The sequence below is a fragment of the Phoxinus phoxinus genome (assembly GCF_949152265.1).
Source record: "Phoxinus phoxinus genome assembly, chromosome: 7".
NCBI classification, from domain to species: Eukaryota; Metazoa; Chordata; class Actinopteri; order Cypriniformes; family Leuciscidae; genus Phoxinus; species Phoxinus phoxinus.
The window spans coordinates 19,634,081-19,661,652 of record NC_136882.1 but is presented as its reverse complement, the minus strand read 5'-3'; the positions used below and the strand labels follow the sequence as shown (position 1 = coordinate 19,661,652).

The 27,572-nt window shown below is 38.4% G+C and overlaps 1 protein-coding gene across 4 annotated transcripts in view; it reads right to left on the bottom strand.

Moving 5' to 3' along the window:
* Window positions 1–27,572, bottom strand: part of rev1 (REV1 DNA directed polymerase) — a 132,265-nt gene that overhangs the window by 57,945 nt on the left and 46,748 nt on the right. For 2 of the 4 annotated variants that reach the window (XM_079618791.1, XM_079618792.1), the window contains one exon: window positions 26,293–26,419. The exons of the other annotated variants lie outside the window; for them this stretch is intronic. The gene's annotated coding sequence lies outside the window, so the exon portion shown is untranslated. The remainder of the gene's footprint in view (window positions 1–26,292; window positions 26,420–27,572) is intronic. 4 annotated transcript variants of the gene reach the window in all.

Here is a 27,572-nt window from a genome sequence, read left to right as displayed (position 1 = left end):
GTTTGAAATCAACCAGCATTTAGACATTTAGCCCTGTTGAAGACATCTGTTCTTGTAGCTAAACTGTAGTAAAATAATATCTAAAAATATAAAAATTATAAATAATTATTCCACCAAACAGTTGTTCAGTACACACTGTAAAAAAAAAAAAAGTTGCTGCCTTTTTTATACAGTCAACTTGGATGTCATTTCAACTTAAATTTACTTAAAAAGAGTTGAATATTGTATAACTTTTTAAAAATTATAACTTTAAAAAAATTATATAACGAAAATAACTTATTTTGATCAGTTGTTTGATCAGCAATGTAAAACCATATCTTGTCATAACTTATTCATCATAATTTTTTACAGTATACAGACAACTTTCACTATGTCAAAATAGGGTACATATTAAATACCTTTATGATATAAGCCACAAACATGTTAGTTCTGATTCCGTTCAAGGTTTTTGGGCAGCAGCAGCTTGCCACCACATGGTTCTGACAGGCTTTCTAGTGAAAAACTGTTGTGTAGTCATTCAGAAGAACTCACAGAGAGACACATCATTGCCATCTGATGGCAAACATTTACCTTGCCTTCAGTCTCGATGCCCCGTGCTCGCTCAAAACTTCTTCTGTGATCATCAAAATTCAAAACATTTCAATGCCACTGCGATGCTCGTTCAGGTAGGATAAAGTATAGGGAAAGGGTAAGGCTAACACATAACATATATGTGCACGCTGCATGTGCAAGATAGCATTTAAATTGCTATTCCACAAACTCACTTAACCTGACAGCAAACATCAACTCACTACTCCAAAAACATGAAGTCTTGAGGGTTTTTCCATCAGCTGCAAATAATAGCATTTTTTCCCCCCAAGTAGGCGCTCCCTCAGCTCCAAGTTAAATGCCATAATGACCTCTTTAGGGATATTATCAATGATTGAAGGGAATATACTCCAGACAGTCTAGACTTCAGATGCCTCATGATACCCAATGAAAAGAAAGCCTGTCACTTGTTAATACCTAAAGGCAACCACTGCAGGAGCGCCAAACCACACACTCAGGCACGGAGTCAGTTCGCAAGTCAGTTTGATTCTGCACACTCAATCCAATTCATTTCTCCCTCCCTCATACATATTAAACATGGGAAGAACTTCAACATGTAGACAGAAACTATGTATATTTACACAGATTTAACCAAACAACCAAAACAAAAGAGAATGAATATACTGAATAGCATTACGCTCTAGCATATAATGAACAGTGTTATGAAAAGTAATTACACGGCAACAGGCAGCGATTAGGTTTATCCATGTCTAACTGCCCTTCATTTTATGCCGAATCGTGCATTAGAGCTCGGCGCTATCCGGTGCCATAGTGTGTGCAGCGTCTTCGCAGAATCATTAGCCCCAAACAGAGACTTGTTGAGCCCCATCAACAGCACGACTGAGCTCCATCACTGCACAGTTCATTAATCTCTCACCATGGCTTTTCTGGCTGCCAGTGGTTAAACACCCCTCTCTGAGTATAGCTCTCCTTCACCAGGATACCGCTGTGTTAATTTCCTCTCTCTATTAGCACAGCGCAGTTAATCAGGTTTCCTCTCCCCAGTGGTGGTATGAGCAGGAGAGCCGCGAGCAGGTGTCAAGCCTGTCTGTGTTGCTTACGGCGGCAATCTGTCTCCCAACTTCACCACTGCAGGATAATGGAGGACTCATATGCAGCTGATTCTGCCACTGCTATTGTGTCCAATCTGTTGCATTAAACACTTGGCACACGTAATTACAAATAATCCTGCCTTTTTCCCCCCCCCTATGCCACAGCTCTTCCCAAGCTCTCTCGCTCTCCTGTGTAAACAAATACTGTAACCCTTTACTAGCAGGCCTCATTAGTATTTGTCGATATCGCTCTGCTGGGTGGAAGGAGTTGCTTGTTTTAGGCAATTACGCCCTCATTACGAGGATTAGTTTGAACAAAGTCATGTATGTTTGCCGATCATTATGTTTAATCAAATGGTAACTCAATTCATCAAGTTTTATCAGTGTTAAATGAACTCCCAGGGCAAGCTTGATCTGCTTGAAATATTTTACAAGGTTATGTTGAAGCCATTAGTTTACTGGGGGAAAAAAATAGTTTGAATGAAAAAATGATTTTAATGAAATTTTTTGAACTTAAAACGTCAGGGTGTCAAAAAGATTCAGGGACGCAGCTAATGGTAAAAGTGAAATCACATTTGATGGTATAACTTCCTCGGTCTGTTTACAGATTCATATGGTGGTGCAGAGAAAAGCGCCCTGTTGATTTATGCATCATTAGCAAAAATGCAAAATATACTGAAAGGCGGAACACATTTCGGCATAACCCTTTGTACTGAGATGAAACAGCAGTCACAACACAGCTTTGAAGGCTCCTCATATCTCTGTCCAGAGCTGTCTGCTGCCTTGTATGTTTTAAGACACACAAATAAAAAGAGAGCGAGATGAGGCCATGAGACCAAAAAGGAAGAAAAATTGTGGGGTCAAATCTAAAGGAGTGTTGCCGCTTTTAAGTCCAAAGAGGTCCTCTTTTCCTCTCCGAAATACATCAACTTCACCAGACTTGGTTGTGCTAACTTACCAAATCTCTCAAATTAAAGACAAAATTTGAAGACTGTGTTAGACAAATCTTTCAATATTATTTTTTTTAAATGCACCAATGTAAATGGTCAGTGCATATGTTTACTGTAGATCTTTTGAATTCTTGCTTGTTATTCTAAAAATAAAGTAAATATATGGTAATAATAATATTTCATTATCTTTATTATTATTAGATACAGTACAAAATATTTTTCAGAATGAGTCCAGAAGCAAACAATGTGTAATGTACTACAACGACAACAACAAAGGGAAAGTGTGACAAGATTATGGTTTATACCTGCATTAAAAAAAAAAAAAAAACACAGGATAGGAATATTTACAAAGAAAAGTTAACTTGGCTAACCTTCAAATAATGCTACAGCTCTTCTCACCGGACATGTTAAGGTATTGCTCAAGATAATTTCATTAAAAGACACAGGATGTTCACTCAGAAACCAATCATCCATTATGCAAGAAAAATCTATCCATCACACAGTGAGTGTATATACCCATTATCCAGACATCGATGGGGTGTTTTTCTTATTTTCATTTTTTTACCCATCAATTACGGCAAGATTTTAAGCATTGTTCCACTCCTCAATTAGCCGCAACACCTTTTCCTTTGATTGATCCATAATGAATGTAATGGTTTTAACAGACCACAGACAGATCACTTAGAGGAGCTCTGCTAATGGCAGTGGCAGCTCCAGGCCTGGAGTGATGTCAGTTTCTCCAAGCCCTGGCTAATTAGACACTGTGTCGCTCATTACCCAGGTAATAAGCCCTAACGCTAATGGGTATCAGGCAAGACCCCCAAACACTAGAGAAAGGCAGAGAGAGGCGGGAGAGAGGACGGGAAAGAAGATGAGGGGGATGTTAACTGGCAAAGGGGTGAGAGAGCGAGAGACAAGAAAATGTAAGCAAAGAGAAATCGTGAGAGAATTTTCATGATGGAGAAAAGAGCGCAAGATGAACGGATCTTACAGCGCTAATGCATTTCAATGCTGTGCCTTTTAATATAGTACACCAGTCCTATTGGTCAAGAGTAAACATGTCATTTTCAGTACGAGGTAAAGGCACAATGGTTGCTATGCAGTGGATGGAGGGCTGTTGGAGGGGGAGAGTGTTGGTTGGGGGAGGAAGGAATAGATGGGGCTGGCATTAGAGAGACAGAGCGATGGTTTCCTTGTTAACCACTTTCCCACTTAGGCCTTGTTAGCACCAGAGCTCTCAGCTGTACCTATTATTGGTGACGGATGCTATGCTTGACTTTTTGAGAATTACACAGACGCACGCCGGTCTGGCAGATAAAGCCACTGCAGCCTTCACTACTCGGAAGAAATAACTCCTACTGTATGAGTGATGATGTGATGGTCCACATCATTAAAAAAACATTGACATAACTGTACTTTCGTTTGGAGACAGTACACTTTCAGTATATGTAATTCTTATGCTAGATGTTTAGTCTAGAGTATAGTCTGCATTTATACTCAGGTCAAACTATTTCTTTATTAATACCCTTTTAAACTTAAAAGGATAGCTCACCTAAAATAAAAAATTATATCATCATTTACTCACCCTTCACGTCGTTCCAAAGATATTTTGAATGATCTTGGTAACCAAACTGTTTCAGTTATCATTCATTTCTCAAAATTCTCTTTTTTGTTTCACAGAAGAATGCAAGGCATACAATTTTGGCATGAAGGTTAGTAAATTACAGAATTTCCATTCCCTTTAAATTCACTTAACTGCATGCTCTCTTTTTTTTTTAAATTGCCAGTTTTTAAAATTCTCAAAAAATTGGCAAAATATGATTTTTTTATCTTAATTATTGTTAAGGTCAGGGAATTCTGCAGGCTGTCCCAAGACTCACTTTAGAGTGCATTGAAAAGATACTAAGGCGAGTAATTTGAATTTTATTCGTTCTGCTTGGTGAGAATAATTTTGTATCAGCTAATTGCATTTGCTGTTAATGGCAAATTCCACAGCATTCAGGCTCTGCAACAAAAGAATGCGAGTCCATCAAGTCTTTGAGCCATCATTCTTAGCCATCAGACAAATGTCATCACTTTTATGTGACATTTTTATTACATTATCCGGTTATTTTGCAACAGACCACAAAAGATTAGTGTTATGAAACACGCCACTGGAAATGAGATCATCATACAGAGTTGTATCATCAGCCACAAGTGCATTTGTAGTCTTTGAAAGTGTGATCCGAGTGGCCCTGTGCAAGTGCTGAAATAAAGTTCATTTTCAATTAGGGAGGGGGCATAATCCCTCATCTCATCTCCTCATGGGGTCATGGCTCACACCTCTCCTAATAACCTTAATCTTATTATACACACAGGCAGAAAAAGTTATCCTTCAATATCTGAGGATTTTCAGTATGAGACTAATGCGGCTTACAATGCATTCATTACTGCGCCGTGCTAAATGAAAAATAACAGTGAGACCGCCTTACCGAACTCATAACCGACTCTGATCTTTGTCAATAGATATTCATTAACTTGAATAACCATTTAAGCATTAAATAGTATTAAATATTAATTATTTGCTCTATAATACTTCACTTCAGTGTCCTTGCCAATCAACCTTCCAGTGCATTTTGGCCTGCAGAAATAGGAACAAAGCCTATGTGTGTCTATAATAGGGTAAAACAATTTAACGGCATGTCAGCAACAAGGCATCTTTCATGACAAGAACAAAGTGAATAACAAAATATATCATACAGTTAACAAAAAGCTATATAAGACATTTAAGACCAATACAAGACAAAAATTTTAAAATAAAATCAGGTGACATTTGTAAATCAGTTAAACATTTCTCTGAAATAAAAACGTTGTCTAGTCTATTTATAAACAGTGCCGTCCAGTAAAATGTGTTTAACAGTCATTGGAGTTTGACAAAGAAGGCATGATGGTTCTTTACATATTAATAAATAACCATGTGTGAATCTTGAATTTCCTAAACGGCATCTTGTAAGAGCAACTTAATTCATACCTTGAGGTCAAACAGCAGAGCATGGCGATAGTACCGCCAAGATCATGGGTTCGATTCAATTCCCAGCTAAATGAGCATGCATGAACTAATAAAAACTACATGTAGTGTAGTTTGTAATGTAATGTGGTTTATTCGGATAAAACCATCTGCCAAATACATAAATCTAAAAGTAAGAGGGTAGTTTAGAAACTAACATATATATTTTTTATATACTATGAAATATGTGGATCAAATTGACCCAGAACCTAGTATATGGGTAAAATTAACTGCAGTTTTAAAAAATCTAGTCAAACACTGAAGCTAAAAAGTTAGAATAATGTCTAAACAAATATCTTATCCATTAACAATAGCAATAATAACCGTACAGTCTTGTGCAGCAGAGGTCTCTCAGAGAGCACTTCATTAATCACAATCGAACTCTGAGCATCCAAACTGTTAGCGGCTGGAATTGTGACACTGTGTGAGAGAGTGTGTGTGTGTTTGTGTGAAATGGCTATTTAACATGCCCATGAGCTGAGCAGCGGGGTCTGAAGACTGTGTAATCTCATTTAACCCTCACTACACAACACTAATTAGAGCTGACACGCTAACAACACACACCGAAAAGCCTCTCAGCGAAAAAGTCAACACCAGCCAATGACCCAGCATGCTTTCCCTCGCTCTGCCCCAAACCCCTGCCCTCCCCAGGGAGGAGGCACAAATTTAGCCTAAGGATAGCAGGGAGCAACCCGTCCCTTAGCAGGGGCCTCCCCAGAGCCAAATTAAAGCTCTTTGGTCCCTTCTCCCCCTTTTTCGTGAGAAAGGGTCAATGTGGTACCCCACCACTTTTTGAGTGCGCAAATGTGTGCTCGTGTGTGTGCGTAACAGTCCGGCGGGTGAGCGCCGAGCGCCTCCTTTTCCCTCTCCTGGCTCCCAGCGTTTGAAATGAGGTCATCATTGTAAAGGAGGTCTGAGTGGATCAAAGCCCCCTACCTACACCTGCCCTTTTCTTCCCTCCTTGCTCTCTCTCTCTTTTCTCTCGCTTCTCATTTATGTCTTGAAGTTTCCTATTGACTAGTAGCTTCTAAGAAGCCCCCTGATGCCCCGAGATGCCTGGTCCTCTAAAAAGCCCCCACTAAATTTTGCTTACAGCAATTTTTTCTGCCAACTGGCTGAGGTTAAAATTGTGGGAGAAAAAAAAAAGCCACCCACTAATACACTTTTATTCGATTATCCACTCTGGGTTTTTAAAAATGTATTATTATTTATTTTTTTAAATGAAGCAGGCATTGACGGAAGTGATGAGATGGGCCATGTCGCAGATAAGACCTCTAATCAGCATATTTAACTTTGCTGTGCGTTTTAAAATTGTGAGGGTTTGGAACGACAGAAATGCACATCCAATATCAGCCCACACTGAGGGACAATAACACCATTTTGATGCAAATCAAGGGACCCATTAATGTTTAAATTTATTTCAGTCCCATCCAGTAAAAGAACACATTTATTTCCTGCAAATCCAGATAATTACTTTGCCACAAAATGCATATTCCATTAAGTCAGGTGAACATTGTTTATTATATTTTGTTTTGTTGGGTTATGATAATGCAATTTAAGAGTGAATGACAGTCAGACCATTACACTTGATGAGAAAATAAATGTTGAAAACAAACAAACAAAAAAAATTCTATACATTTTGGGTAAATGTAAATTTAAGTTCAGCTATAATGTGAGTGCATTGCTTTGTAAAATACTTGCTTTTGTCCTTCAGTTCCTTAAGCCTCATAATATTCCTTGTGACACCCTGATAATCTTTTCTTTAACTTAACGCTTAGGATGAAATTAATCCACCATTACAGTGTCCACTGTCAAAATCCTGTATTGTATCACAGCATACTAGAACAAAGCAGCCAATCCTTTAGACGGCTTTCACAACCGATACATCTATAAGACCAATATTAAATGAGGAAGAGTCTTCTAATTGACTTACCGTTGAAAACAACCCACACAAAAATGTCTCTAACCGACTGAGGTTTGTTTGAAAGAAATGGTTGGAGATGGACAGCTTTTATTTAATGATGTTAGTTCATATGCTATTAAAAAGGGGCGGTTGTGCGAAGTGAAGTCTCTCTCTGTGCAATCATTCATCAAAGTGACTGAAACTGAATATGTTCACTGTCAACCAAAGATAAAACACACCGAATCATGACCAAGAGTATAGGTTTGCTTTTAACATGGGTAGGGACGTTACAGCTGGGCCTGCCCCGGCTATGATGGTGCCCTAGGCAAGATTTTAGATAGAGCCCCCTAAAAGTTACCTGTCATCCCCATTTTTGAGAATACATGGGAAAATTACATAGTTGAACTTAAAGGGGTCATGAATTGAGAATGAAAAATGTCCTTGATCTTTAGACATATAAGAGGTTTTGTACTGTAAGTTTCAGAACTCAAATTTCCTGTTAGTCCAAAAACAGCTTTTATTGAAACCAAGCTCAGAAACGACTCGTTTTAGATTGTCACATTATGACGTCATAGTGTGACGAAAGACCGCCTCTACAGAAGATCAACACTTACTTCTACATCACTGATTCTTTAGCCCGCCCACCAATTTGCGCACGTCATGTAGTAAATATGAGACAGACACAAAATTACTCCAGCAACAAAACAATAGAGATCCATCTGAGGATTACACAACGTTTTGAAGTGCCAAGTTGTGGAAAAACACAATGTTAGGATCGCAAGGAAGGCAATGCGAAGACTAAGAAAGCGCGGATGAACTTCATTTTTAACGAAGTTCCAGTCAGATCGCGTCAGTAAGACACTGTTAGCTTGTTCGCTTCATTTTACTGCGGATTCGTTTTTAAACAAGACAGATTTTCAGTGAGACAATAGAGGATGCAGTGCCAACTACATTGGATCCAACAGTAATGTCGCAACACACAAGTTTGAGTAACTGTTTTTATCATGTGTCAGTATTGCTTTGTTTGTTACAGATCATTTGATATACTGAGTGTTTATATTGTAGCGCTGCAGACAAACTGAATAGTTGTCATAGTTGTGATTCGCCCATTTATAAGGTTAATAGGGTTAATGTGTCAGAATATCGGATACGGAAGAATGCATGTAGAGAATGTTGCTTTTGTTGCTTTGATCTATAAGCCTTTTGCTGTAATCCTAAATAAAAGATTCAGTGAGCGATATCTTCTGTTTTATCACTTGAAAGTGTCAAAAACACGATAGAAAATAGCTTATTAACCTTTGAATGATAGTATACAAACAAACAAACAAACAAACACAGTACAAAACTGTAAATACTTAAGTGTGAATGTTTTGCTTGTTACATTTGTAGCATTTTTTTGGAATTGTTGTGAGAATAGACTGTTACTCTTTTGAGTGTGCATATATAATGAAATAATGAATGAATATCTCAACTTCTATTTCTTCTCTCACTCCCGCCTACACACACACACACACACACACACACACACACACACCTGTACACACACACACAAAAGATCCAGGACTAGGTCATTTGACAACAAATGGCAGCCAAGAGGATAGCCCAAAATAGTTTGGCTGCATCAGCAAACCGCCGTGCGCTCATATTGCCTGTTCCCCTTCCACCTCCTGACACAATGGAGCGGGCAGAACCCTCCAGAGAGAGACAGAGCAATAGAGAGATGCAGAGTGAGTGAGAGAGACTGAACAAAAACACACAGTCTGCTCTCCTCCACTCCAGAATATTAGCAGAGCAAACACGTTCACTCCATCCAAAACAACACTGGAGAATCACGGTGCTTCCCCCAGTCCTGCACACGGATTCTATATCATCCCGCAATTATGAAAGGAGAGAGCAGTTTAATTAGCTTCTCTGCCTCCACCTCTAACGAGGATTTAATTAACAAGGAGGTTGGCGTAATTAGCTGGAGATGGGCTCCTGATGCTCGCACAACACTTTTTGTTGACATTGAACACTTAGCCTCCAAAACACACCCTCTCATATACACACACATATGCATTAGACTTGTATTTACACACGCTATCATTCCCTCTCTCCGTTGCTGCCTTCATAGATTCGTTTATTGGTAAATGCCATATTAATGGCACAGATGAATACATATACAATTGCATATAAAATCCTTCATTTAATATATTTTTGTCTTCACAGATGCTAGCAAATACACCTGTAGATGAACATAAATATATACTATCATCCTCTCTAATTCTGTGCATGTGCTTTCATTGACTTCACACATAAGCACACATACACAAACAGATACTATCACTCACAAACCTAGCATATACACACCGACACACACACACACACACACACGCTGCCCCTGGTGACAGCGTAATGGATAGGATCTCTGTGGAGGCGACTGTCAAACCCGACCACCCTAATCAGAGCGTCAGAGAGGAAGATAAAGGAGAAAATAATGAGTGTCGGGTCGGGCTTTTCAAAGAGCAACAAAAGAGCCCAGGATCAGATAGACCAACACAATGAGGAGAGGAGAGGAGAGGAGAGGAGAGGAGAGGAGAGGAGAGGAGAGGAGAGGAGAGGAGAGGAGAGGAGAGGAGAGGAGAGGAGAGGAGAGGAGAGGAGAGGAGAGGAGAGGAGAGGGACACAGAGATTTGAACCCTTCTAGTGTGATATTGAAGCCATAAGCAACTCTCTTTGACTCCAGAGAACTGAAAGCGCTGGAGACTCGGCTGCAGTTTTTTAAGTGTCAGGGAATGTTACACTTGTGATTTGGACTTTAGCACAGTTTTTTCCTGCTGTAACATCTATGACATCATTAATGTTACATTACAACAATATATATGTACTTTGCTGCTTCTAGCTAGCGACCGTTTACTGTAAACTCACCAGCAATAGATGTAATGGATGACTGCCCAGTCTTAATATAAAATTGATACTAAATACAGATTAACCAATACTTTATTATTATGGATGCATATCAGATATCAAAATTCTGTCTGATACGATATGCCAATAATTATTTCCGTGTTATGGTCAATAACTGATAAATGGTAGTTAGTTATTGGCCATAACTTGAACACGCTTAACAATAATTAGCCAATTTTAAAATGCAATACTATTTTGTGTTAAAAAATAGAAATAAAATCCTTTGTTTTAAATGCTACAAGTGGAGATAATTACATTTAATGGGTGCTCATAAATTATTAAATTAGTTATTAAATTGCTAGTGTCTTTTTAAAGATTAATAGGTTAGCGTTAATTGACCGCACATGTAATGTAAATTGTACACAGTAATTAGCATGCACTAGTAAATTTCCATTATCGACCAATAAAAATAAATACAATACTAAATGATGATAACAGAGATATATACGCATATATCAATATATTATGCATACTATACTATCACTATCATTTGCTTAATAAACATAAATAGACCAAATTATATTGGTTTCGCCAGATAGTCCACCTGTATTTCTCTATCCTTACACATCCTTCTCTCTTTTACAGCCCGTGGAGCCTAATTATCAGCCGCACGCTAATTATTGCTGCCTCATTTAGCTGAATAACAACAATGATTAGAAATAACCCAAACTGAGCAATAAACAACAGCAAGACCCACAAAATAACACCATCACTCTCAACTGTTGTGACAATCTGTGAGCAAGTGTTGAACAGACAGCCCCATGGCACTGTGGGAAAATCAGCCCTGTGATATCTACCAGTGCTAAGATGAAAAGATAACAGGTGGGCATCCAAAATATCACAATGTAAAGATCGATTCTTTAATCTCAACAGTTAAAACCACCAGCAGTCCTATGAAAGATGGGGTGGATCAGGCAAATGATTGTCCGTCCATTTTAGTAAATAAATGAATAAATAAAAACATGACAGGTACATATAAATAAAACAAGCATAAATATAAATTCATTAAAATATTTTCCTGGTTTCTTGGAACACCAACCTATAAAATAATGCAAGTTGACTTGTTTTACCGGTGGGAGTGACTGGATGAAATGAGTAAGTGGTGGCCAGCGGCCGTGTGAACTCCAGATGAACAGCAGAGCTCCACTGTAAGTCGAGCTGACGGAAAATAGCCCCTAATTAAAGACATGACAGCCAGCACTATCATATTCAGCCACCTGCTTAATAATACACAAAAATTAAAGGGAATATATACCGCCCCTTCCCTTCTCCCATTCATATTTAATAACCTGATCACCTCCCCTGGGAGCTTCGAGCTCAGTGGAGGAGAGGGACTATTTGGGGATATGTTGTGGCACACCTGCACAGGTGACATTCATGTTGGTGATGGTGCAGGGTCATTTTATGATTTATTTGTATGTAACTTTTGGTCAACTTTCTAACAGTGATAGGAAAGGGAAGAAGAGAGAGGGAGAAGGAGAAGGCATGAAATTAGAAAGCCGCACACAAAAAGCAGGCAAACTCCTTGGCAATTTCTCCTCTGACAGAGATGGGTCATTATCTGATAGATTTCAGAGTCAGTTCCCACGTTATTGTTCAGATAGACAGTAACCACCCTAGAACAGCCTGGGAATGGGATACTCAACACCACTTCTATCATCCATGAGAAAATGTTGAGAAACTCGGCACAATAAATCAGCCTGAATCACAGATACAAACAGCCTTTCACTGAGAAACACACACAGGAGTTTATTTCTGTCTGTATCAGATCCACTGGTCATTATTATGTACATCTATATTTAGGGATGCACAATATATTAGTATCATTTCAGTTAAATGAATCTGAAAATGAATATTAATTTTTCATACTGACACTGTACATTATAATGTTGTGATGTCTAAATTCACATGTAGCATTTAAAACTATGGATTTTATATTTTAGTATGGGGGGGGGTTCTAGAATTTCAATATAGGTTATCAATATCTGCCATTTATCAGTTATAATCGTATTGGTATCAGCCACAATCCATCAATATCCATATTCATATTGGCTGGCTGTATAAATATATACAGAGGATATTCTATTAATCAGGAGCAAAAAAAGTGTTCACAGTGTTTCCGGGTTCAATCAAATATTACAGTATTACTCAAGCTCAATCGAGTACAAGTAAAAACAGAATGGATGTGCAAAGATATTTAGAAGAATGTTGGTAACCATACAGTTGACGACAGCCATTGACTTCCATAGTAGGGAAAACAAAAATGGATATTTAAAATATATTATTTTGCGTTCATCAGAAGAAACAAACTCATACAGGTTTGAAACAACATGATGGTGAGTAAATGATGACATTTTTTATTTTGGGAGAACTAACCCTTTAAACTGTTTGTATCTGTGATATCTTGTTTATATCTTGTTCCTTCGGCCAAAATGACTTTCTGTAGTGCAAAAATCCCACAAAAGTGCTTTTGGGAAAACAAGACTCACAAATCAATATAGTTGGCAGGGTCTTTCATTTGAAAAGGCATTTCTCTGGATCCTACTGAGGAGAATCCGTCTCTGGGGATTTCTATAATGCCGACATTCTCTTATTTCTGGGTTTAAGACATGTCATATTCTTTGTTAAAACACAGGATACATGTGCCACAAGACAAGGTTAGAAAACATGCACACATACACACAGGAGATTGTGGGGATGCTTGAGTCCACCCCCTCTCATCTTAAAAATCCACATAATCCCATCAAATCACATATTCACACCCCCACTACACTCTGAGAGGTGAAGAAACATTTGTTTTCCTCCTAATTCTGCCTTTGTCCTCTCATTCTCTTATTTATCCACAGACGTGCAGTAGACGCAGCAGATTTGCGAATGCGTGGGCAACGGAGAAAAAAAACTAAACAAAAAACAGTCCTGATACCTGATCGGCCCAGCAGCAAAAAGGTGACACTTAATCCTGACGTCAGGCTGTTGACCCTTAGCAGTCACCTCACTAATTCAACATAAATAGTTTATGATGGACTGCATACACACATCTTATGTAACCAAACTTGACAAATAAGTGGAGAGAACCACTCAAGAGCAAACTACTGGAAATGAGAGGCAATTTTTTCCACCATCGCTCTTGTGTTTGCCCAAAGCTCCACTTCTCGGGTGTTTTAACCACTGACACCACTAACATCAACTTGTCGGACCGTTTTACTAATTCACCAGCTTGCCTAAGTTACCAACTTGCAACGTTTAAATATTTAGTTGCAGACAACTTGTTTACTTGCGTAACATTATAAACATCAAATCTACGAATGAACTATAAATCTTTACGGAAGTCTGATATAAGGAGTAACAACTGGAATGGCAGACAATTGGATTGCATCAATGGGCTACTTTTTACTGTTATAGGCAATACATAAACATTAGACATTTACACTATTTTAAGAGAGAGAATGTTATATAAATAACTTTGTAGTGGCCCATGTGCTATTGGTTCCATCAGGGTAACAAAAAATATAAACAACAAATATGAATTAAAATAAATATATGTAAACATTTTCAGTTTGTTATATTAGTATTGCTCTTGACTAATTTTAGATACATTTCCCGAATATTCATTTTTTTCAAATATCTATTTGCACTATTTTGACATAAAATGCATGGTAAGACTTTACAATAAGGTCTCATTTGTTAACATTATTTAATGGATTAACGAACATGAACAAACAATTAGGAATGTATTGTAACAGCATTTGTTAATGATTGTTAAAGAAAGTTAGTAAAATACAACTATTCATTGTTCATGTAGTTCACAGTGCATTAAGTAATGTTAAAAGATACAACTTTAAGACTATTAAATATTGTAGAAGTAATGTAGTTAACCAATTTTAACAAATTATTTATTGTAAAGTGTTACAAAATGTATAGCTATAGTAAATTCCATCATTATTCATACATTAAAATATAATGGAAATGATTACCGTTGACCGTTAAATATAGCAAAACTACAACCATAAGACATGCATTGCTATTCAGCAACAGTTTATAAACTTGAAGGCTGCTTATTGGATCGATATGACATGTCATTATGACTACGGTACACATTTCCTTCTGGAAAACTTATGACCGATACCAGCTGGGCTGCACGACATATAAAAATCACAGAAATATCGCAAAGTTCGAATCTCACGCACAGAAAGCGTGTGACCCTGAATTCAGGGATCTGACTTATTGCGCTCGAACGGTCAACAACATTATTCCAAAATGTCTGCCTTGGCGAGTATTCTTGTAAACGCAGTCGCTTATGTCTTTAGTAAACATAAACAGCTGGGAAAGATATTGGATGTGTGTCAATAGGATTCGTGCATTAGGTCTAAAAGTGACAGCAGCCCAATACAGTAAACCTGCTGCTGTCTGTCTAACAACTAAAAGAAAAGAGAAAAATCACTCACTGCTCTTGACTGAGTAACTTTTGTAGCTTTAATGTAAATCAGTTTCATTTATTTAATGTGAAGACTATACAGTGTTTTAGTTTTACATTTGATTATTCAGCTTCTGTATTGTTTCTTACTTGATGCTACTGTTAAATATATACTGCACTGTTTATTTCATTTGTATCTTTGTTTTATTGTATTTGTCCTATTGTTTGTAATTTGTTCGACCTTGAGTGCCCAGAAAGGCGCCACATAAATCAAATGTATTATTATTATTATTATTATTTGCCTCTTTGTTCTTATGTTTTAATAACAAAAAATAATAAAAATAACTAAAATAACTAGTTTCAGGTGTTTTTGTTTACCTGGATGTTCTTGATGTAAAGTTTTCAGATTGATAGAACTATATATTACCAAGTTGAGCAAAGAGTTGTTGGAATTTAAATAGAGTTTTTTTTGTTTACATTGATTTTAAAATGACATTGTCAGATTTGTGATGCATTTTTATGTAATGCTAAAACACTGCTGTTCACTTTCAGAAGTTGTAGTGATGCTTTCTTTTCCCAAAAAGAATGGCAAACATATATTGGTTATAATATTTTAAGTTTTTAAACATCTATAAATATAATTTAAATTGATTTGACACACTTAAAGCATTATTGTATCGCATATCACACTATTTAACAAGATATCGCATTTTTCCTCAATATCGTGCAGCCTTACCTCATAAACTAATGGTGAAATCTACAGTTACAAACTAACTACCGGTAGCTACTAAGCCATCTCAGATGCAAACTCATCTCAGTGTAAGACCTTACCCTGGTGCTGGTGCAACACTACCCTGTTAATCATTGTGGCTAATATCACACCGAGGGCAGTGACAGTCACGCTGTAGGGCAGACTCCAGGTTTCACCCCTGAACTTCTTTATGAGTGTGGTATTCTAGGCGACTGATTCTGGCCTGTGCTCTGATGACTAATTGATTGGTGTTAATCTGCAGCTAAATGAAATATTCAGTTGATTCAGGGAAAGGCAGACAGGGCTTGATGGGTCATGTGACCCTAGAGGTCATGTGATAGGGCTGCATGAGAGAACTCATTAGCTGGCCTGATGAGCAGCGGGCTGTTGGCTCGTTAACCCTGCGCAGGATTGGTTTCACTTCCAAGCCGGCCTGGTCACAATCCCGAACGGCGAGGGGAACAATACACTTTTTCTTTTTTCTTGCTGAGCTGGGCTGCCCGCAGCGTATCCAAGCAGTTACAGTTAAACCGCTCAAGCTCCCGAAAACAAATTATAACGTCCTTTTGTCTCCTTAGCTCCATATTATTATTACATGGCCATCGTCCATACCGCGACACTCAAACGCGCGGATGCAAACGCACAGCCGCCCTTCCCCCTCCACCATTTCATCTGCGGAAATGGCCCTGCGCTCTGCAGCACGCGTAAAAGTGCACTCCAGTCTTTCAAAAACACCTTCACTTTGCTCTCAGCGGCAAAGCCTTTGAACTGCTCCTTTCAAAAATGCTGCCCTTGTAGCCATGAATAATATTTGCCAGGTGTTAGAGAGAGCGAGTGAGTGAGAGACAGAGAGAGAGAGATAGAGAGAGAGCAGGGGAAGAGCTGTCTAAGGTCCTTTTGCTTGAGGTGGAGGGAGCAAGAGGCCTGCTTATTAGTCGCCGTTTATTGGTTCCTTGACACACACACACACACACACACACACACACACACACACAAAATGAATGCATGCACACTCTTACACAATCACACAAACATGCTCACAGGTACACACACAAGCAAGATGAAAGGCTTTTCCCTAAACCTTTAATTTAGAGTTTAAAAAGGGAGGGTGCAGGGAGCTGGTGAGGTACAGTACATGTATAAAAATGGAAGAAGCCACATGAAGGATCTCTCTACACACTTACACAATTGCATTACTCTTTAAAGAGATTTTACATTTTTCATTATATCTCTCTTCATTATTAGCAGCCCTACTAGTTTCTGACAATAAATGATGCACCCGTCAGTACACTTATATGCACTTTAAAAGTTTGATTTCAGTTGGACTAAAACAATAATGTCTTAAAGTGTCATGTAAACACTTTAGTTCGACTGAAATTGTACCAGTCTGTTTTTTTCAGACTAACAGTTTTTTTTCAGACTAACCAAAATAACGTGATTTGTAGCTTGGCTTCGTCCAGCTTTTAAAAAAACTTTATTGGGACTACAATTGGGTTTGGCATACTTGCTCCGAAAGATGCGTCACGTGTATTTAATGCTTCAAATATTAGATTATGCATTGTGTCATTTATATTTGAGCAAACAGACATAAAGACTGTAGCTCGATCACTCATTCCCAACCAGAGTCAATCTTCAATCTTATTTTTCAACACAGGAGGAGTTTTCTGTGAATGTGCCAGTCTTCCAATTAATTAGCTGCTATGGGAAATAACAAGAAGGAAATATGAAAGTGCAGTAAACTGTCAAACTGTTTACGCTACAAATCAGAGTGTTTATAATTAATGCTGGGTACACACCAAAAGATAATCGGGCTGATTTTGGGCCGATTTCCCCCCTTCCGACAATCCTAGCTAAGTCCCGATTATCTTGATGATTCTACAGATTATTTTATCAGATTTTAACATGTTGAATATTTACGATCAGAAATCCTGATGTGTGGGGGAAACCCCGAGGACAAACGCGCGCGCTCTGGAGATTATCACGTGAAACGAAACAATATCCAATCAGAAAGAGATGATGGAAGATGGAAGCATAACAAATGCAGTCATGGCGCAGCATAAAGTGAAATTGATGGACAGCAGAGATGGAGGATCAGCTTGTTGATTTGTGGCAACAACACGAATGTTTATAAAACGTGTCGTGTAAAACCTACTATAATACACTGGACAAGGAGAAGAGTTGGTCAGAAATATTTTTTCTTTTCAAAAATAAAATTATTTTTTCCCTGCGAATTTTCATTCCAAACAATATCATAGCAATTTCTTCCTGCATATCGTCTGCCATGCTTATTCTGAAGTCTCGCAAGATTTTGCGAGATGTCCCGTATTCACAGTCGAGAATCTGTTTCGTGTGTGGTGTGCTGTCTTTGTGACACTATAGGTGCAAAACGGATAAATCTAGGATTTTTTGTCCTCATGTTTGTGGTCTATCACATTTTGAAAATCTTATAAGATGTAAAAAATATTTTGGTGTGTACCCAGCATTAGACACTACATTAAAATAATATGGTAAGAAATACCAATTTGCAATAAGCAGCATAACGAGCTTTGTACAGCTAAAAATAACTGCAACCGAATGACATAGAAATAATTACATTTAATTTGTAATAAATAAATAAAATAAAAAAAGTTAAAAGTTAAAAACATTCACTGTTAGGTCTTAAAGAAAATTCCATTATGATTTTCACATAATTTGTGATTTAGGTAACTCACAATAGTTTTTAGTTATAAATTATTGCAATTGTAATAGCTGTAATAATGGCCACTTTAATATAAATTAATGATAATGAAGTATGATATCCAGAATAATATGAATTCACATTTCTGTTCATCCTAATTCTAATTTAGTGTTTATGAAAAGGCTTGAGCCAAGGGGCATCTCTGGACCCTTTTAACAAATTCTTATAAATGGAGATTTTATAATTATTCTATAAAGCCTTCTATAATTTGTCAGAAATTAAGAAGCTTTTTATTGCATGTGAAGCTTGTGATAGACTCTTTACTGCAGATAAGGACAATTTATATAGATCCCTAATAGTACAAAATAAGAGTATCAATATATGGAGACATTTTGTTTCGAGATGCCCCTAATGAGTCTGCCTGGTCGGTCTGTAAAAAGTAGTAGTTTCAGATTTTAAGCATATTTGTATAATGCTTTGATGAACAGCAATTTCTACAAAAATGCCATTAAAAACACATTTCATTGGTTTTATGAGCTTTCTTGGGACTTGGTAGATGCCAGTAACGAACAAAAGAGTGAACCGAGAAGTAAACAAAGAAAAGAAAATGTGAACGTGACATGACGTAAGCCCCTCTGCTGTGCCTCAACACCATCACCCCCCACTTTTTACCCGTTTATTGTGCGGCCGGGCCATATTGAAACCCACCTCTCCTCTCATGCTAGCTCAAGGTGGCTCTCATGAGCTAAACACTAATTGAGAGCTCTGGCGGTTTGAATGTGAATTCTGAGAGCGGTGTTTGAATGGCGCCTGTCCTTGGGTTCAGTCTCATGAAGAGTAAACGAAGGGCTGCGTCTGTGCGTGTCCTCAGGTTGACGGTTTCAACCCACACACTCTCTCAGTCATGTGGCCTTGACTAAACTTCCATTATACGCCGATGTGACCCCATAATGAGTTCGGTGCCCCGGCCTTGAGTGGAATATGCACCACTGCACCATTGTGCAAGGGAATATAGTCTCAGATGGGCTGAGAATGCCAAAGCTTCATTCTGCTACAGGTCCATCGAGAGTCCAAAGTGAGAAATGATGTTCTCATGATCTACTGAAATACATGTGCTCGAAGAGGTGAGGCCTGCGTCTGCTCACGCACGCCATGTGTATGGCGTACCGTTGCGTATTATCAATCTAGAAGAGTATACACGAGCAGCTCCTTATTCTTCTCAAGGCGCGAGGAGCAAACTTGCTTACGGCAAGCACATGATCGCGTAGCCGCACGAACTCTGCCATACGTTAGAATGGAGACCCGGCGTTAATCTACAGGTCAGCGGTGGAGTGATAAACGCTGGGTGCGCACATCTCTCAGCCATTGTTACCTACACAATAAGACGCTGTGCTGAGCTCTGCTATAGAGAAGCTTGAGGTAATTTAATCCATTGTGAATACCGATAATGACAATGTTTATTTCAGATGGAGACATCAGTATTGACTGTAACGCAGTACAAAATTGCCATGCACCACAGGCCACACCAAATAGAGCTGCCATCCAGCTATGCAGAAGAGCAGAGACCGTGCATTCACGCACCATTGTGTGTGTATGTACAGTATGTGTGTATGTGTACAGTACATTTATGCTGCCTTATTTTCTGGCTAACAGATCTGTGGTGACACATGAAAAGGTAAGTATATTAGTATATACTTAAAAACATAAACCAAATAGAAATTAAATTAAATGGCTTCTGGTTTTCATAAATTACTTAGGTGAGCAAAAGATGAGGCTTTCTACTGAATTTTACTGCAGCCTTATAAAGAAGGTCTAACATAATTTAGAGTTAAATGAATAAAAGTGGTCATTTCTGATTGTGGCCATATAAAATAGAGACCTAATTTCTATTGCACTGACAGTGCTTGTAAATCAACCCACCGAGGAGATGAGCACTTGATCCTATGCAGCAAATGGTGCACGTATCCAAAAACAAAACAAAACAAATGACATTATATATATAAAAACCATAAAAGCAATGGAACTATGAGCACAAGGGCTTTAAATAGGTCCTCAACAACCTTGATTTAAGACAGGAACACAATGCGACAAAAATGTTTAAGGGCATTATTATTGTCCCCCCTATAAGACTTATGCACACTCTTGTCCCATTACCCACAACCCCCCTTGCTCCTCTGAGAGATGCACCTGAATAGGAATCGCATGTTCTTTAGATTTGCATCTGCTGTTTTGCACTCGCTGCATCACGGTCTCTGAAAGCTCCCTGAATGGAAGCTCTTCAGCTGCACACCTTGTTCTGCAAGGCTAATTAAGGCCCAACAATTAGCCATGCAGGAATCAGGTCCGTTGTTTCCTCGCTGACATTTGTAACTGATAAAGTCGAAGAGAAAGGCCGTGTCACGCTGATGGGGATGAACAAATCGCTCTCATTTGAAATGCGACAACCGAAATCTTACTTCGCTCGCCGTTTTTTCAGACAGAACTGAACTTTGGCCGTTAGCTCCCGGCCCCTCGCGCTGACACCTAATAAGCATAAAATCAGATAAGACAGGGAGCATGAGGAAACAAGTGAGGGCGTCGAGCTAGAACACAACAGGACAGATGTCTTACTCAGCTGGTTCAAAGGGAAGCTAAAGAACACTGGGGCTGCTAATGTGATTTAGCTAGAATGCATTCAGGTTAAAGGTTACAGTGAGACTGCCGGGCAGCAGAAAAACAGATGACAACTGTGAAACTAACCATGACAGATGGGAATTAAAGTGACTGGCTGAACTCACACAGAACCATGTCATGAGTCGTTTCCTCTGGTCGCGCAAACACTTATCTCAATCTCTGACAGCAATAGGATAAATGGGTCTGACATATAGAAAAGTGCTACATTTGTTTTATTCTCTCCTTTGGATTATTTTTGTGCACAAAACATGAATGGATTTCATAATAAAATAATCATTCAAAGATTCAATTTAAAAACTATAAATGTGATATGGTCAGAAGAAAATGGAGATGAATGTGAAATCAAACTGACGATGCTTACCCTTAATCAAATTTAGAGTTTCCTCAAAGACAAGCCATTGTATGCCATTGTAGTATTACTGATTGTTTCCTTGTCAAATCCCAGCAATACTAGTAGCTACTTGATGAGAAACAAATTCAATACACAGCCTTTCAGACCAATTAGAGTTTTGTAAGAGCGATCAGAAAGCCATCAGTCACAGGATGAAAACTTCACAACAAGGTCAAACAAATCACAAACTACATCTAAGGTTTAGAGTTCTGAATAAAAGCAAGGTAAGGTTTTTCCACCAAAGAAAACTGATTAAAGATAGTAACAAATAGCCATGTTTCAAACATCAATATCCAGCAATGAATCATGATAATAAAAAAAATCAATTACCACCAAAAAATGGAAAATCCTGTACTATGTCAAAAGGTCATGGAGAAAATGCATTCAAAACCTACATGTCTTCACATATTTAAAATGTAAGATTATACTGTTCAAGCAGTTATTAGGATATTCAATTCAGAATAGATAATTGAGATATTCAGAAAAGTAGTGAGAGTTGAAGGATAACAAAAGATGGTTGTCCCTCACAGACAAACAGTTTCTGCTTCGTATGTTTGTTTTCTCTGTGTTCTGGGTTTCATCATCACGTTACACATTACATTTGCTTCAGATTGAACGAACAAAATGGGGGTTAAAAGGAGAAATAATAATAAGGAGGATTAAGCATCAGAAAATGGATTTTAAGGGTTTACACAGACCAGGAATGTGTTAAAGTGTGTGTATGTGTGTAAAGGAGAGAAAGAGAGGTCCTCTGAAAGGGTTAAACTTGAGTCTCCAGCTTTTATGCTATCATCCTTAGTTAAATTGAAGAAGAAATTAGCAGAGGAATTAGCAGAGCAATTACCACTTTAAATTGGACTAATTCCTCTGGTCTTGTCACAGCTGTATTCCAAAATATGTGTTTTTTTCCTTCCCCATCTAGCACACTGTTATTAATTTTTCTAATTTGAATCTTTGCCTTTTCACCAACTGACACCTGGGGCTGCTGATGGGGCGCCTCTGTCAGACCTCTTTCAAATCTGCACCCCTCCTCATTCCCTCTTTTACCCTCCCTCTCTCACATGAACATACTGTATGTAACATATTCAATCCATTACACCATTTCCAGCCCTCTATCTTTATCTTTCTTTGACCTTCATCGTTTACTTTTTTCTAGCAGCTGTTCAACATCTACCTCTTTCTGCACAAACCACAAAACACATGACAAGTACATATGAGCAAAATAAAGTGCATAACGGTAAGGTCGCAGGAAAATGTTCCAGATATACAGCATTTACTGTGTGTCAAGTTCTTCTTATTCGTCTAGCGTTTCAGAGACAGTACTATTTGAAGATGTAAAGATAAATGTTTTAAACACATTTCTGCTTTTTACTCCTCAGATTTTCAAGAGCTACTCATGCATCCAAATCGTGATTAACCTCAAGCGTACTTATTGACTAGCGGCCTATTGGCCTGTTCCCCAGGTGCCAGCTCTGATACACTGTGTCTTGAGAGCAGGTTTATAGGATTAGGTCTGACAGCTTATTCTGTCTGCTCACTGAGACTGGATACATTCACCTTTGCCTCTTGTTGTTCCTCTGTATGTAACCGAAACAATCAATTTGATTATGGGAGTCTTAGAGCGGACAGGACATCTGTCACCCCTACTGATGCGACTTAAACCAGCACAGACAGTGATGTTTGATGCATTGAAACCCAGATCATTGATCCCCCCCCACGCAGGATTTAGGGTAGTAATTACCCCCTGATTGGAATAAAATCCAGTCAATAGTCAATAATAGACGGTGCTCATCAATATCGCCACAAGGGTTAACTGTACTGCGCTCAGAGATAGCAAGAGACTTAATTAACCCGATTCATCTGTACTCTCACTGCTTTCATCCTTTAAGGACATATCAGATTGAATGTCTAAAGCAACGCTCGGGAAAGTATTGGAAAATGTCATTCGTTGAGTGTGTTAATAACATTGCGTGACGAAGTCAAACCAAAATTCCAGCACAAGTTATGCGGTGTAAACAAGCTTATCTTTCTAACGTTTCAATGTCAGATATGATTCTGGTAACAGTTACTAACATGTTCAGGGTTTATTGATATTCAATTAAACAGGTTCAGAGAACGAAAAATATCACGAGGAGCAGGAGGGGAGGTTAGTATCAGCTAATTTGGTCAATGTTTATGGATAGGCTTAGTAAATATGTTTATTTGTTTGTTGGTTTAACCCTGCCAGCTTCTGTGGCTATTTTCATGGCGAGACAATTTATGGTAAAACTGTATTTGGTTTAACTTTGATACAAATTTTCTTCACGAGTGTTAACGGAGTAAAAAAAGGTCTGTCACAGTATTAAAACCAGCACAATCTAATACAACCTGCATTTGAGTTTATTCATACATATTCCACTCTTTTTGCCATTTGCTATTAATATAGGAATGAATGATTGGTTTTAGATCAATAGGAGGTAGGCTATGGTGCGAATTTCAAGGTCTGCTGGCTTTGTAAAGATAACTTGACGTGCTAACTGTATTGCACTCAGATATGTGGGAAGATGCTTTTAAAATAGAGTACCGATTTTACAGTATGCAAATCTGCCAAAGCTACACTTAGACCAATGAGATCCTCAACTATTGCTGACAATGACAAAATCCACCTTTCAATGGCCCTTCCCAATCTCCAACTGTAAAAAAAAAACAGCATGTCGCTGCTAAGGCTGCTGCATACGCTCAAACCTCCTCTATATTCCAAGGAAATAATTTAGCTGTCTCCAAAACCATTTAGATTTCAAACCAGAGATGTGACGTTGAGTTATGAATCTGCCTGGGACATTTGTGAAACTATAAGCATTTTCTGAAAAAAACTTCTGAGATATAAAACATCAAAATGTGCTTATTTAGCATTCAGATTCCACACGCCAATATGCCTGGTGGGCTTCACCTTAGCGGACTGCTACTAGATCTAGGTTTAACCTCAATCAAAATCTCATAGGCTATAAGTCTTTCCTGCTGTTGTCTGCAAACGGGGTTGAGAAACTGCTAACAAAATTTAAAAATCCACCTTAAATAAAAAAAAAAACACTAAACAGTCACCTGTCACTTAACAAAGAGAGTACAGTAGCGTCTAAAATTGAACTTTTACATTTCAGTTTAGATCTAAATCTACAATAGCCATGGACTCTGACCTGTCACACCACATATTTACAGTACATCTAGCTCAAATCGGTTCAGATGTAGCCTCTGCCAAAGCTTACAAACAGAGCACAAGTGCCATTCGCCAACTCTGTATCAATAATCCTTACCCAAGACAAGAGTAGGGGCAGATTTGCATGGCAGGAGAAATCAACTTCACATAGTTGAAAGATCTGAAACATGCAGCTTTATATACCAATATACACTTCTTATTTAATATTTAAGCTATGCATTCAATTATATTCAATTAATAATCTCTATTGTGCTAAAATCATTACTGCAATAATGATGCTTAGTTGACATTCTAATTCATAGATAACTCTTCCATTAAGCAAGGCCTGGCATGATCGACGCAGTGAACCAGAAAATACATTTTGAGTTTCTAAAACTGCTAATTAATTTCACTGTTTGAACAAAAAGGTTGCAACGGCTATGAGAGTACTAGTGACTTAATATGGTTTTAATTAAAGAATTTACTTCATGATCAAATTTTCTGAAGTATTTAAATTAAGATAAATATTATTTAAAATAAACTGCATTCACATGAATTAATCACATGTGAAGCAATTCCATTTAAAATGAATTCATGCTCTTTAACAAGAATAATGTAAAAGCCAGTGTTTCGGTATAAATACATAATGAACAGGCACACCGAATAAAAAGTGGAATCAAATTAGTCTATACGATTTCTGGGTAAGCACAAAGTTTTACGGTTAAGGACGTATGTATTCCTGCTAAAATAAATGTAAATAAACAACATTTCTAAAATCTTTGACATTTCAGATTAAAGAAGATGGAGAATTCATGGAATTTGTTGAATTAAAGTTGGCAAAGCCTTGTACTGTCCTCCATACCCTTCAGTATAGTGGTTGTGAATAGATTGGAAGCACTTGTCCCACATTACAAGCCAAAACCATTTAATATATTATTTCCTAGTCATTTGCATCAATGGAGCGAAAAAAACACTGTAATGTTATTACAAAATGTATACACTCGCAAGAATAAGATCGACGGAGGAGTTGGTGCGCAATGAATTTACATTTGTGTATATGTGATTTTTATTGAGAGCTCTTGCTGTTCCTTTTAAATGAAGGAAAGCATTTATTGTGGGAGGCTTCTGGACTCTTTCCATTTGTAATTTCCTGCTGAATCCATCTAGATGTTTTTAACATTATGCAGTTTTTGCCCTGCATAATAATGCAATTAAGTATCTTGACCACATTTGCTGCCTTAACCAGGAATTTAAAAATGAACGATCTCTGCCTCTCTCTCTCTCTCTCTCAATCCATCCATCCCTTTCTCTCTCACTCACAATTGCCATAATCGAATCAAAATTTAATTAATCCCATACCTAGAAGAAGGACGTTGAGTTTGACCAATTTTCATTTTCAGAGATGCCTTTTCGAATCACTGTAGTGAAAGAAAATAGCATTCCAGAGATCATGTAATCTGCTCAAACAGCAACATAACTTTCACCGGGGGGGGGGGGGGGACTTCAAACAATACTGATGAGAAAAGAGAGAAGAAAATATTGAAGTGAAACAGATCTCCGACTGAAAACTGCCAAATTATTTTGATTTCAGCCTGAGAAGGCCTCTTCAATAGGTCAAACAATGTGTGTTTGTTTGTGTGTGCATTTGAGTGCCCGAGCGCTCATGTCAGTTGCAGTGTGTATGAGAGAGAGGTGTGGTGGTGCGGAAGAGCGAGCTGAGAGTACTTACTGTCAAATGGAGGATGAGAGGGGCGTGAAACACCGCGCTGTCCCTTTAACCTTTGACCCCAGTTGAGACAGAGTTTGAAGTACAGGAAATGGGAATAACCTCTGACACGCACAAATAAACGGACACACTAAGACAAACGGAGACACAAACACAATGGAGATTTCATAAATAAAGAGAGAGAGAGAGAGAGAGAGAGAGAGAGAGAGAACAGAGAGCTACAGCGCTTTGAGTGATGTAATCATCCTCAGAGCAAAATCCGCTGCACCTCAGGAAGCTTATCAATTACAGAGAGGCATCTCATATAGCTCACATGTACTCACAGCTATGATCAAACAGACTATCACGCAACAAAAGAAAATAAAGGATGGATTACTTTTCCCCGGCTTTCCCTAATTCCCTGTCAGCTTTCACTAAAGGTCCTGCAATGCTAATCTCTCGCGCTACAGAAGGAAAATGTCAGTTCTGTATCCGCTTTATCTGGAATTACACAGATATACTGGAAAAACTTCCCATCAGATAAGAGTCCATCCATTCCATATGGAAGAAGTAGTCGCAGCTGCCTGCCTCTATATCTAAGAGGAAGATAGCGGCTCGACTGGACTACTGGCAATCAAAATGGTCCCCGACTCATTACAGCATATTACTGCACCCTTTCTTTCCTTAACCCCTCTGTCTATTTCTCCGCCTTTCCTTCGCTAATTCCAATTCCGTCTCTTGTCAGAGAGGAGACTCATGTCAGATAGCGCAAACTTGCTGGACATATCATCAGATGTCTGTCCTGATTCAGGACGGCCTCATTCAGTTCCCCACCAAAAATGATGATGGTGCAACAAACTCGTACACAAAGCAAAACAGAGCTCTTAGGCTTTGAGATGGTGCAAGGTGGTTCTTTTTCTTTTCTGGCCAGTTGTTCTCTTTATCGTCGTCACATCTTAATTTATAACCGAGTCGTCATTATCATGTCTGTCAGCCTTGTTTAACCTCTCCTGATCTCCCATGATTCCCTGCTGGCTGACAGACATGATTGCTTGCCTTCTGTCCGCCTGCTGATAGGAGCTGAGTGATTAGCCCGCCTTCTACAGCTAGACAATGATGCATTGGAGTCAGCAGTCTGGACTACATATTAATGAGAGGGGTTGTGAGACTTTGATAAGACTGGGCAATGATACACTTTGGGAAATTTGGGGGTGGCAGTGAGGAGGTGGAGGAAATGGGGAGGGAGGTGAAGAGGGGTAACGGTATGATGTTTTCAGCACCATTTAGCCATTACCCCCAGCAAT